Genomic DNA, 12,233 nt, shown 5'->3' with positions numbered 1-12,233 from the left:
TGAGGTAAGATCTGAGCTGCGTTTCCACTGAATTTAAGAACTAAAATTTGTCAGGGCTGCTCAGAAAGAACCAACTTTGCATAATTCTGGTTAAATTTCATCTTCATTTGACTAAAATTGTGATTATCTGGAAATGTCATGTGCCCACAGATAGGAAATTTCTTTTTCCATAATTCCACCAATGAAAAGCATAGTGTGTTCTTAGAGAAATGTTTTGAAAAGGTCCAAAGATTTAAACTGACACAGAGGTGAAAAACAGTGCTGTTGAGGAGAAAGAAGTAAAACTGGCGAATGACAATAACATGACACTCATACTAGTCAGAAGACACAATTAATTTTTTTTTTCCTTAAATAAGGTCTATTCTAGACCTTTAGTACTAAAACAAATTATGTTAGGCAAGGTTTGGTTGAACAAAATAAGTGGCCTGATGCCAAGTTTGGAGATGTTCGTGCAAGACTTAGAGTTTAGGATGGAAGACCATACAAAGGCACTGATTAGAAAAATGCAAGTCTAGTCAGAATTCATCAAGGCCAGCATTACTGACAGAGTTGAATCATGGGAAAAGAGACAGATTCTTTTTCAGGTACAGGAGAGGTGATATTTTCTAAAGAAAATAGAAAGGATATAATCTGGAAGTGATGCAAAGAAACACCTTGGAACAATTTAAGAGATAGAATCAAAAAGATATGCAAAACAATGTGGTTCTCATGCATCAGATTAATTTAAATGAGAAAATGCATATAGAAGGGAGAAAGTGGCAACAGCTGCAGTAGTCAGATGAAACATCTCTAGCAGATAAAAAGAGAGCAGTTGCAGGCAGAGGAAGACACAGCATGCAAGCATATGTGAAGACAGGAAGACGGAAATAAACCAAAGTTGACTTCCTAAGACATTATGACATTTATACTATGATGAGCTGTATAACCAGAAATCAGGCATAAACAAATAAAGTATGAAGGCAACATCAAGATATGCAAAGCAATTGAAGGAAAGCATGTGGTAGAGCACAATCATAGGAAGCATGTAGTTTCTGCCAGACCGCATCACTCAAAGAAAAACTGCCTGCAAGCAGGACTTCTTGCCAAAGAGCTGATGTTCTAAGGCTGGATAAATTTGCTGTTGGCTAAAGGCCTAAAAATTTTTCTGGTCAAAAGTCCCCAAATAAGAAGCATGCACATGTGGTATATCAGTAGCAAGCATCCATCACACTGTGTGCGTGTTGGGCAATGGCTGTGTGTGCACTGACTATCCAGATTTGTAGATGTGTGGACAGTAATCTAGGATTTCAGGACACCTGACAGAACTCTTCCCCTTCCGGAAGCTGGAAAGGACAACTGAGGAAGAAAGCTGCACCAGTGTTGTCATATAAGAATTTGCATGAAGTGAGTGAGAACAAAGCATTCTGCACAACATGATATATACACACAGAATAAAATACAGTTTAAGTCCCTGCATAGTGATTAGCCACAGCATAGAGGTTCAGTTTTGCTGCCATGCAAATTACATATGTACTACTTATGCTGCATTGTTATGTTACCTAAATTAGTTTGCCAGAACAGACAGAATAATTGAAAATGTTGGGTCCAAACCACAACATTCATGTGGTTTTTCAGCAAGGCTGAAATAGACATGGAAGCACTGAGAAAATGCACAGTTAGATGTAAATGCATAGATTAATACTGTTACCTTGATGCCTGTGAGATAGCTCTGACAGCAGAGTCACTTCTGAGACCGTTTACCTTAACATTAGGAAGCCTGATTACAATTTTATTATCTATGGGATGCCTATGGAGTTTGTCTTACAGCAGAGAAGACCGAGGAAGATTTTCTTCATTTTTTTTATTATTAAAGAATACCCGATGCATTCCAATCTCAAAGACTTAGCTCCTTCCAAACACAGTGCAAGTAGCACTCTTGCTATGACAAATGCAACTAATGGCATTGGACCAGTGTGGGAAATGAGCAGCAAGATACAGCTGAGTATAAATCTCAGTCGCTGAGGTTACTAGCACTTCTGAGAGTGCTAGTAACCAGCATAAGCCTTATGGAGCTACTAAAATCAATCAGCAAAACTAAGGAGAGTCTCTACTGAGTCTGAGCTAGACTGGCATCTCCCACTCATCTCCCTTTTTCTGTCTATTATATGATCACACAAGACATGACCTTGGCAAGCGTCCCACTTGGCTTTCCTTCCTGCCTGAAGCCCAGCTACAGTTTACCTGTCCTAGAGGACATTACTTACAGACCCTCTTCAGCAGCTACAGCCTGCATCTGGACACTGCTTCAGACAGGACAAAGGAAAAACTGAAGTACTGCACTACCTGCCTAAAGACAGCTCTTCCTGAGTATGCCTCCTGGTATATTCTTACAGTATCTGCACAAATTCAGAAAGGGTGTGGTGAAATATTAGAGGGAGTAGAAGTCCTTGCTATTGACAATCTAGTATATAGAGACACTCAGCAAAAACCTAATAGCAGTAGTCATAATGGAGTGCCATCTAAAACTGAATCATAGCAAAATAAAAATCAGTGTTGTACAAGTTATTCTGAGCAGAACTTAAAAAAAAAAAAACAAAAAAAAGAAAACAAAAACACAACAAAAAACACACCAAAGCACCTCTGGTCCTCTTTGAATAAAGAAAACACAACGAAGCATTTTCAAATCATCAGGTTCTTGTTGGAAAAATCAGACTCCCAACCGTGTTGGTTTAAATAGCATAGAATAACGCAGACCTCTGTTATGAAATCCAAGGTAAAAAGAAAAAGCATGATATTGGGAAAATTTGATGATAGCTTTGAGAGCACAGGGGCTGTATCATTTTTAAACAGCAATCAGTGGGAGCAATAAACGGCAGCAGCAAATTCACTGCATGTACTCCAGGGTACATTCCTAGAAATTCAGATTATGATGCTGAAAAGGTAGATATGTTAGAAATAGTGGATGATTCAGTATTTTTGTGGGAGATACTTTGGGGCATAAGGAATGAGAATGTAGAACAACCACAGGAAAATTATAGTCAAATAGAGAAGAATTTGCCACTGTCACTTGTTGTCAGCACATAGCAGCAGTATATTTGAACAGATCACAATCCTTACAGGCTATACTTGACAGATCTTCAGCTTCTGCACCAACTAGATTGCACATATGATCATAAACCTACTAAGGTATGACTTCAAAGAGAAAGACAAACCCAGAAGAGAAATTCTTGTAGCAATATGTACTGGTATCTGCAAAAAAAAGGGGAGCAGAAATGCTGAGGAAAAAGGTAGAGATCATGAATATGATGAATCTATTATAAAAATAGGTCAGAACAGCTCACCCAAAACAAGTTCTTGTGACCTATCAGGGCTTCTGGAGTGTAAGAAAACAAAGCTAACCTAGAAAATGAAAGGAAAAAGCAATGACACTGAAGAAAATACCTTCCAGGCATCTGAAAAAATTCATAAATCTGCCAACAATGTTATTGGAAATCCAAGAATCGAACATCATTGTTCCCAACTGTGTGTAAAAAATTAGATATGCTTAGGACATGCTGTTGTTTTATACCTTTTTCTTTCATTAGACAATGAAAAGTCAATAGCAACATTTGAACTATTTGAATAAACTAATTTGCATTAACCATTTAATAGATACTTCCATTATAGAAACTGCTAAACGCTCTTACACTAACAGATGATATACTTTAGAGAGCTTCGGAGCAAAGGATAACTTATTTAGAGGATATCCTTAACCCGACACTAGATTGTTATTATTATTACAAAAATATATTTCAAGTAGTTTCAAGAACAGATGTATCACGGACCTCCGGACTTAATGACTCAAAGAGAATATGACCAAAACAACAGTGAAGAGTTCACGCTATGAACTACAGGACACACTTGAAAAATTTCAAAGCACCAGCATTTCACTGATGTGCCTACATGTTGTCAGCACTTGTACTGCCAACCACCCCATGGTCCAATGGAGATGCACGTTGGAGCAACCAATGGAGCAAGCAGGTTCTGGTACTGTTCAGGATGGTCAATTAAGCTGCTAAAATGCTCCTCTGGAGTCAAACATTTCATCTTCACAGGCTCTGGTAAGGAGCTCAGAGCTGCAACCTCTAAGAAGTGCATGTCTTTATCTTTAGGAAGCCTCACATCAGGGTGAAAGAACACAAATAACAAACAGAAATAAAGTAGAAATACTATTCATGATAAAAATACCAGTAAACAAATTACTCCTCAAAACAGGATAATAAGGGTCAAGGTAATTCTAGTGAAATAACCAAACATCCCAGGCTTATGTTCCACCCTGATTTCTGGGTGAAGTTATAAATGCTTCGGAACTGCTCTTGTCCGTTTGACCCCAGCAGGTAATGGCCATACAAAACCCATGACACTGACAAGATGATTCTCAGCAAGCCACTGACTTCTGGGATAAAACAAGCAACAAAACTCATAGCCTACACACTCTGTGGCAGACCTATTATAAAAACTCACAGTACAGACTTCGTTGTCTGTGTGAGAGAACACACAGACTTTAAAACCCAAAGCATCTGCTGAGGTGTCTCCCCTCTATGGCCTAACTACATTCATTTCTAGCATCCTAGCCTTAACTCAGAACGTGTGGTTTCCTGGAGTTTTATCTGGCCTATGAAAGCTTGCATACTTCTGCTCAGGGGCTTCAAAGATGCATATACTAACAATGTAAGATTTTTTACTGTATAAAACAGGCTTCCTAAGTGTAATATCCCGTGTTTAGAATCACCTTACCTGTAGAAGGGGAAAACATCCATATCATTCTGTGAACTACACTGCCACATCAATTGAGAGGAAAACTGTGCCCACCTGCATCTGATTAAGCAGTGAGATAACTCATGGTTGTAAAAACTAACCAGATTCACCTGTCTCCCCACCTGCACTAAGGCTTTTGTTTTTTTTTTTTTTTTTTTTTTTTTCTTCTTCAGGGATATTTCTCTATCACGCATACATCTTCTTTCTGGCACTTGCTTTTAGTTGTTTATGACCTCCTGCTTCCCTTCTCAAGAAGTGAAACAGCATCGGTCACCTTCTCTGTGTTGTCCAGGGAATTTAACCCGTGCAGAAGCTCAAGCTCTAACAACTCGCTGTCTTAAAGTCCTCCAAATATCATAGGTAGGACTTAGAGGACTTAGGGTGTTAATTCCAAACACCTTAATTCTTAAGGCTTGAATCACTTCCCGTTGATTTTTGTGAATTATAGCAAGAAGTGGGTTGGAATCTTATACAAGCAGTAATTCTGGTGTGGAACATATAGAATATGAATGTTTCAACTCAAGTAACAGACTAGTGTGTAGACTTGAATCACTGGAGGGTGTAGGTGGGAAGTCACCTCTGGAAATGAGCACAGTCATTAGAGTAGGCTGCCCAGAATGAGTCTGTTTTGGTTTCCAAAGCACATTTTTCTTTGCATATTCAAGGCTTACATTATGATAAATAGCAATTCATGATTAAAAAGCTTCAGAGCTAGTGTCACAGTTTTCAAGTAATTATCAAAATTGCAAGTCGCAAGATGAAGGGATGCATCTCAGTCCAGGGGATTCTTTGCAGATTATTTACATCAGCTTAGGATTTCATTTGGAGAGATAATACTCAAAAGGAGTGATCTGTCTAAACATTTAGGCCCTAATTCTGATGAATGTGTAATTGTCACGTCAGCTTTGCCAGGTGAGCAAAACGGACAACACAGCCTAACACTCAGTTGACACAAAAAGCAGTTTGAAGGTGTGCTGTCATTTCACAGAAGCACAGAATTGCAGGGGTTGGAAGGGACCTCAAGTGATCATCAAGTCCAAACTCCCTGCTAAAGCAGGTAGTGTACCATAGGTTACATAGGTAGGCATCCAGACGGGTTTTGAATATATCCATAGGTGACTCCACAACCTCTCTGGGCAAACTGTTCCATTGCTCCATCACCCTTACTGTAAGGAAGTTCTTCCACATGTTAGCACAGAATTTCCCGTGTTCAAGTTTTAGGCCATTACTCCTTGTCCTATTGCTACACACCATCACCTGGCCTCATTCATTTGCCTCCCACCTCCCTTCAGATATTTATAAACATTTATCAGGTTCCCTCTCAGTCTGCGTTTTCCCAGGCTGAACAGACCCAGGTTAGTCAGTCTTTCCTCATACAGGAGATGCTCCAGGCCCTTAATTATCTTTGTGGCCCTCTGTTGGACTCCTTGTAGGAGATTCCGGTCTTTTATGAACTGGGGAGCCCTGAACTGGACACAGTATTCTAAATGTGGCTTCACCATGGCAGAGTAGAGGGGGAGGATCACCTCCCTCAACCTGCTGGCCATGCTCTTCTTAATGCACCCCAGGATACCACTGGCCTTCTTGGCCACAAGGGAACGTTGCTGGCTCATGGCCAACTTGTTTCATTTCTTAGTACTCACTTGCAAAACCAGTAAACAGTTCCCTTGCTTTCCTTTAGTCATTCTAGAGCAAATACCTTTTATTTAATGTTATACATTCTTCTATTTTGGGAACTATTTCAGGCTGGCCTGATAAATGCTAAGCAATTTACTTTCCAGGGTGGGAAATATCCATGGGAAACTCTACTCACATCCAGAGCACTTTTTTTTTTTTTTTTTCTGCAAACTGGCTACAGTCTGCTAAGCTGGTAGCTAGAAATATCCCTTCCTATCAGCCAAAGTAGGGAGCAAGCAGCAGGGAGACATGAAGCAGGCCTGAGACCCGAGCAAAATACCAACTATGGCACCTAACATTATTCTTGGCTGACAGTGTGACTCACTAGTGTGACTCAGACCTGCAAACCCACCACAGATGTGTGAAAGAACACTCTGTCAGAGTCAGTTCCTTAGTGACAGTTTCACTAATGTCCCGGGACCCCAAGTTCTGCAATGAGACTCTCCAAATCCCTGTCTGATGTATGTTAAAGCAATTCATCTGCAGGAATGTGAGGCAGACTTCGCATTTATGGCACAGTGTGACAAAATACAGTTGTTTTATAGTTGTTTTTATGTTTTAAATTATGATGTTAACTTTCTGTAGCCACACATTTTCAAGAGAGCAGGCGCTGTTAACACCTAAATAGTTTCTTAGTTGCTACCAGCATGTGCCAAACCTGAGTTAAAATAACATAATATTTAAAAAATCTTTATTAATTTGAAAGCCAGTGCATTTATTTCAGGCTAGTCTGATTCTAGATCAGAGTTATGAGAACACAGTGAAAAAGAAAGGACAGTGAGGATGGCAGCTATCACAGCAAATGGAATGTGGAAGAAGACCTTTGTTGTGATTCTGCCATTACATGGTTTAATAATTGGTTTCCGTTCTTTTCAGTGCACTTAGGACCAAAATCTGATACAAATCCATTTGAATTGTATGTTCCACACCATGACACTTTGCAATCATCTTCTCCAGAACACTAGAGTACATGTACCCTGCTCACATACATGTGCCATACCCCTACCTTTCTGTCCCATTGCTATAGTTTTGAGTAATTCAGTCCTTCACACAATTTTTCTCTCTCGAACAGTCAGCAGCAAACCATACATGAGCCAGTGCAGCAGATAGCTGTACACAAAAGCCAAAGCTTGACGGTTACCATGGGATTTTCTCATTAAGCTTTTACTAAATATACTGCATTCTTCATTGTCTGTTAATCTCCATTACTCTGTTTTGCCTCTGTAACTTTTGTGCCCCCTATGCAAGGGTATTAATTGTACCAAATTGTGGTGAGGGCTAAAGAGCCGTTGTGCTTCAGCACTTGTCAGAGGGATTCCATAGTCACACTGGGCATGAAAAATCCTTGCCTTAATATTCTTGCAAAAAGGCATTACCATGTATTTTGGAGTAACAAAATAAATAAGGTACTGAATCTATTATTTATGAATAATAAAGCATGCCATTAAAATAAGTGGCCAGCAGGCTGAAGGAGGTGATCATCCCCCTATACACTGCTTTTGTGAGGTCCTATCTGGAGGACTGTGTCCAAGACTGGATCCCCCAGGAAAGACATAGAGCTGTTGGGGTGGATCCAGAGAAGGCTGGGAAGATGATCAGAGGGCTGAAGTACCTCTGCTACCAAGACAGGCTGAAGAAGCTGGGTTTGTTTAGCCTGGAGAAGTCTCCTGAGAGATCCTGTAGTGGCTTTCCAGTACCTATAGGAGGCCTACAGGAAAGATGTTGGAGACTCTTAACAGGGAGTGTACTAATAGAAAAAGGCTAATACTTTACATAAAAAGAGAGTGGATTTAGACTAGACAATATGCAGAAATTCTTTAATATGAGGACAGTAAAGTACTGGGGACAGGTTATCTAGAGTAGCTGCTGATGCCCCATCCATGGGAGATCAGGTTAGGAAGACCAGGTTGGATAAGGGAGGGATGGGGCCCTGGGCAGCCTGATTTAGTGGGAGGTGTCCCTGTCTATGGTAGGGGATTGGAACTAGCTGGTCTTTAAGGTCCCTTCCAGTCCAAACCATTCTATGATTCCATGACTCTATTAATCTGTAATTCTATGAATACCAATAAAGAGCTTTGTAGAAGGAGGGCACTTTATCTGATCTGCTGATGTTGGGCCAAGTTCCAGTGTTCAGTGGGACCTCTGTGTGCTCTTGCAGTCAAATGAGGCAGCCAGAAGTATCAAGACTCTAAGTATACTTAGACAGAAGTATTTAGACTTTCTTCCTCTCTTTAAGACCCCTTTATAGTTCTAGAGGGGTAGAAGAGGCTCAGGGTAATAAAAGAGGCTTGAGTTGCTCTTTCAAGTGATGGAGCCCTTTGTATTTTACATTGGTGTGCAGCCCAGGCTGTGGGCTGTGTGCCCAGGCTGCGGCACAGGGCAGGTTCTCTGGGTAAGGCCTTGACTCTACAGAAGTGTTAACTGTGCTCAGAGATCTCAGCAGAAGAATTTCTGCCCTCTATTTGTACACAGAGCAGGATATTACTGGCTGCACCAAAATCCAAGGAAGGTGGGCATAACATTTGAATGCACATCCTGCTTCACTGGAGCCAGTAGTATGAAGAAGGGTTAGTTTCGTACTTAGTTCCTCATATAAAGGGTCACAAGTGATAGGTCTTTTCCTCTGCTGTCAAATCTCCAGTGTGCTTCAGATAAGTTAGAAAATGAACAATGGTAGGGCTGTTCCCCACTGGTAACTGTGGCCTTTCCCAGCTGCCCACCTGGGCTATCTGTGAAGGCTCAGGACTGCTGTGTTGTGTCACAATGACTGTAAACCTGAGGTAGTTCTCAAAAGCTGACGAAGGACTCATAGCAACTTGCTTCTGGCACATTTCTGTTAATGTGTTTACTGCTTTCTTCAGGATTTTATGAGAATTACCAGTGGACCCAGATAACTGGCAAGATCTTTATTGTAATTAGTAACAACTTCTCTTCTGATGGTCAGGGAGGGCTCACATCATTTTTCTTAAGGCAGACTTGCACTCCAGGGAGGTATATAAAAAAGCCTCTCCCACTTGCTTGGGACAGATCGGAGAGGAAGGGATTCTGAAGTGTTAGAGGGTGAGGAAGTATAGTGCAAACTGTCACAGTATTTAGATAGTTGCAGATCAGAGTTATTTTTACTATTGTTGACATGCATCCATTACATCAGAATATGAAATAAAAGTCACTGGTCACAAAATAAAAATACCAGTGCAGATGTGGATGAAATTTCTAATTCTTTCTCCCTGCAAGCTGTGAAAAAATTTCAGGGACATTAGCAGAGCATAAGACATGAGGAACCCTGAAACACAAGGGCTGAAACAAGTTAATGTATTTATTTAGCCTCATGGACAAAATGTACTGGTCCACACGGTCTAAACAAAAAGAGCACCAGTTTTCAAAGGTCCTTCTGTTTAAAATGAATTTAAAATGAAAATAAGCATTAGTGAGGCTTTAAAAAAAGACCTAAGAAGTCAAATGGCTGGGAAGAATTGAAGACCCACTGACTTTCATTGAGACTGAGGGTCTAGTTTGAGGTTAGCTCTCCTCACCGATACAACACAAATAAAGTACCTTAGACTGTGGAGCCCAGCTCTTTAAAACTGTAATCAATACTATAACATTTGAGAAGGCTTAACCAAAGGGTTTTCCCAATCCAAATTTCCCCAGAAAGTCCAGTGGTTTTATGTGTCAGTAGGTTCTTCAACGATCCAACTGTTCTCTCTTTCCAGCCTCAGTTACAGACAATTCAGCTGAGAAGTTCAGAAAAGAAATAACTCAGGATATAAAATGAGTAATGAATTTCTATTTCATAAGTCTAGAGCTTGTTCTCTTGTGAAAGCAAAGGTGATAGGACTGGTAGATGATCTGGGAGAGTGAGTGGTCAACCCAGTTAAACACAGTTCAACAACCTGAGTTAAACAGACCTGCTGGGTTCCAGGGCTCAGGAGTTGTTTTTCAGTGCAAACAGACATCAGGTCTGAGCTTGGGGATGTTTTTTTGAGATCAGTCCTGATGGTTAACACAGCAGTCTTCTGGTGTTTTACAATACTTTTTCATGAGTTTTCTCTGTTATTACCTCTGATTGTTTTATCAATATATAAATAAATAAAGCAAAAACCATACCAATAAGCAATAATAATAGCAATAAAACACAAAATAGTTATACACATGACTGAAGATGTCTTCACATCTGTAAAAGAGGCTTGCATAAATTCAAGTTCAAAATGCGACTTAGCTGTTTTCACCTAAGGTTTATTTTTCAGAAGTACACCCTCTCTATACCTTTCCTAGTACAAAATTTTTGAAGTGTCAAAACTTCATCCTCTAATAAAACTATTTAGCAAGTGCAATGTCTCTTAAGAGCAAGGCGATATACAGATATGCCTCCTCAGATACAAAAGCTGGAGCCAAGCAACAGCCATCTGACTGTTTCTCCTCCAAGAAAGGCATGATCTGGGTAAGAACAGAGACTTGGGAAGAGATTTCTGCAGTTCCAGACATGCTGCATCTGCCTGGTGAGGATGATGAGGCTGCTTGGCTCGGACCACAGAGAACCTCTGGGAAATAATGGTTTTGGAGGCCGGGCGGGCTGTGAGTGAAGGTGTTGGAGGCAAGGGTAGAGCAATGAGCAGGGTAGGGGATCCTGCTGTCATAGAACCATAGAATCATAGAATCACAGAATCATAGAATCTCAGAATCACAGAATCATAGAATCTCAGAATCATAGAATCATAGAATGGCCTGGGTTGAAAAGGACTGTAATAAACATCTAGTTTCAATCCCCCTGCTGTGTGCAGGGTCACCAACTGCTGGACCAGGCTGCCCAGAGCAGCCTTCCTGTACATCCTTGCTTCTGGCCCTGCTTAGGTGGCACAGCACACAGGGACACAGAGATCCTCAACTTTCACTGGTGCACACCTGCAGTTCAGTTTAATTACCCAAAATGCAGTTGAGAGCTGAGGCTGTCTCACATGTCCAGATTTGAGAAAGCCAAGCTTGAGGTAATAAAGGCATGAGGAATAAAGGCTAGCTTCTCCTGTATTTCCTTTCATTGAGCCAACTATAGAGTTGTATACATCGTCTTGGAAAGGAAGCGGCTGTCAGGGTGGAAGTCTGACTTGGACAGAGTTTTGTCAGGAACTATATTTCAGGCCATGTTAATGAGAGAGGCACTTCAGAATAGGAGAAACTCCAAAGTGAGTGATGTTTCTAGCAAGTATTGTATATCCATAAGGACTGGATACTATTAACCTGCCTTTCAAGATTGTCCTTTATCTTTCTGCTTATGTGCAAAAAATTTCCCAGCTGTTGAATGAGTTTGCTCAATTAAAAACTTATCAAGTCTGAAGAGCACGATACAGTTGAGCAAGAAGCTAGAAGAATGTGAAATACTTACATTGAGAGATGTAGGTTACAATTGATGTTTAACGTTTATTATGAAGGAAAAGAGGCCATGCAGCAGATTTCCGCTATCACATGGGCCAAACAGCTATGCAAATGTCTTTTGATTCCTCCTTAGCACTCATGTTTTGAAGAAAGCCTCCCAGGGAGCTAATCCTCTGGAGTGGTACTTATTCACATGAAATAAAATGCACAGAAGAGTGGGAATGATAGAAAGATTCTACTGGTACAAATGCTGTAATGAGCGAGTCACGAAGGTCAGTGGAAATGAATATAGATATATTTTTGATCACCATCCCATGTGTTTCATAAATGCTGAGCATGAAAGAGGAAAAAAAAGAAACCAGACATTTTGTAGAGCCATTTAAAAGTTATTGGAGGCAATTGCTGTGGAT

Source organism: Tympanuchus pallidicinctus, unplaced genomic scaffold (genome assembly GCF_026119805.1).
Source record: "Tympanuchus pallidicinctus isolate F22 unplaced genomic scaffold, pur_lepc_1.0 scaffold1, whole genome shotgun sequence".
Lineage (NCBI taxonomy): Eukaryota > Metazoa > Chordata > Aves > Galliformes > Phasianidae > Tympanuchus > Tympanuchus pallidicinctus.
Note: the sequence above shows the minus strand (reverse complement) of the source record.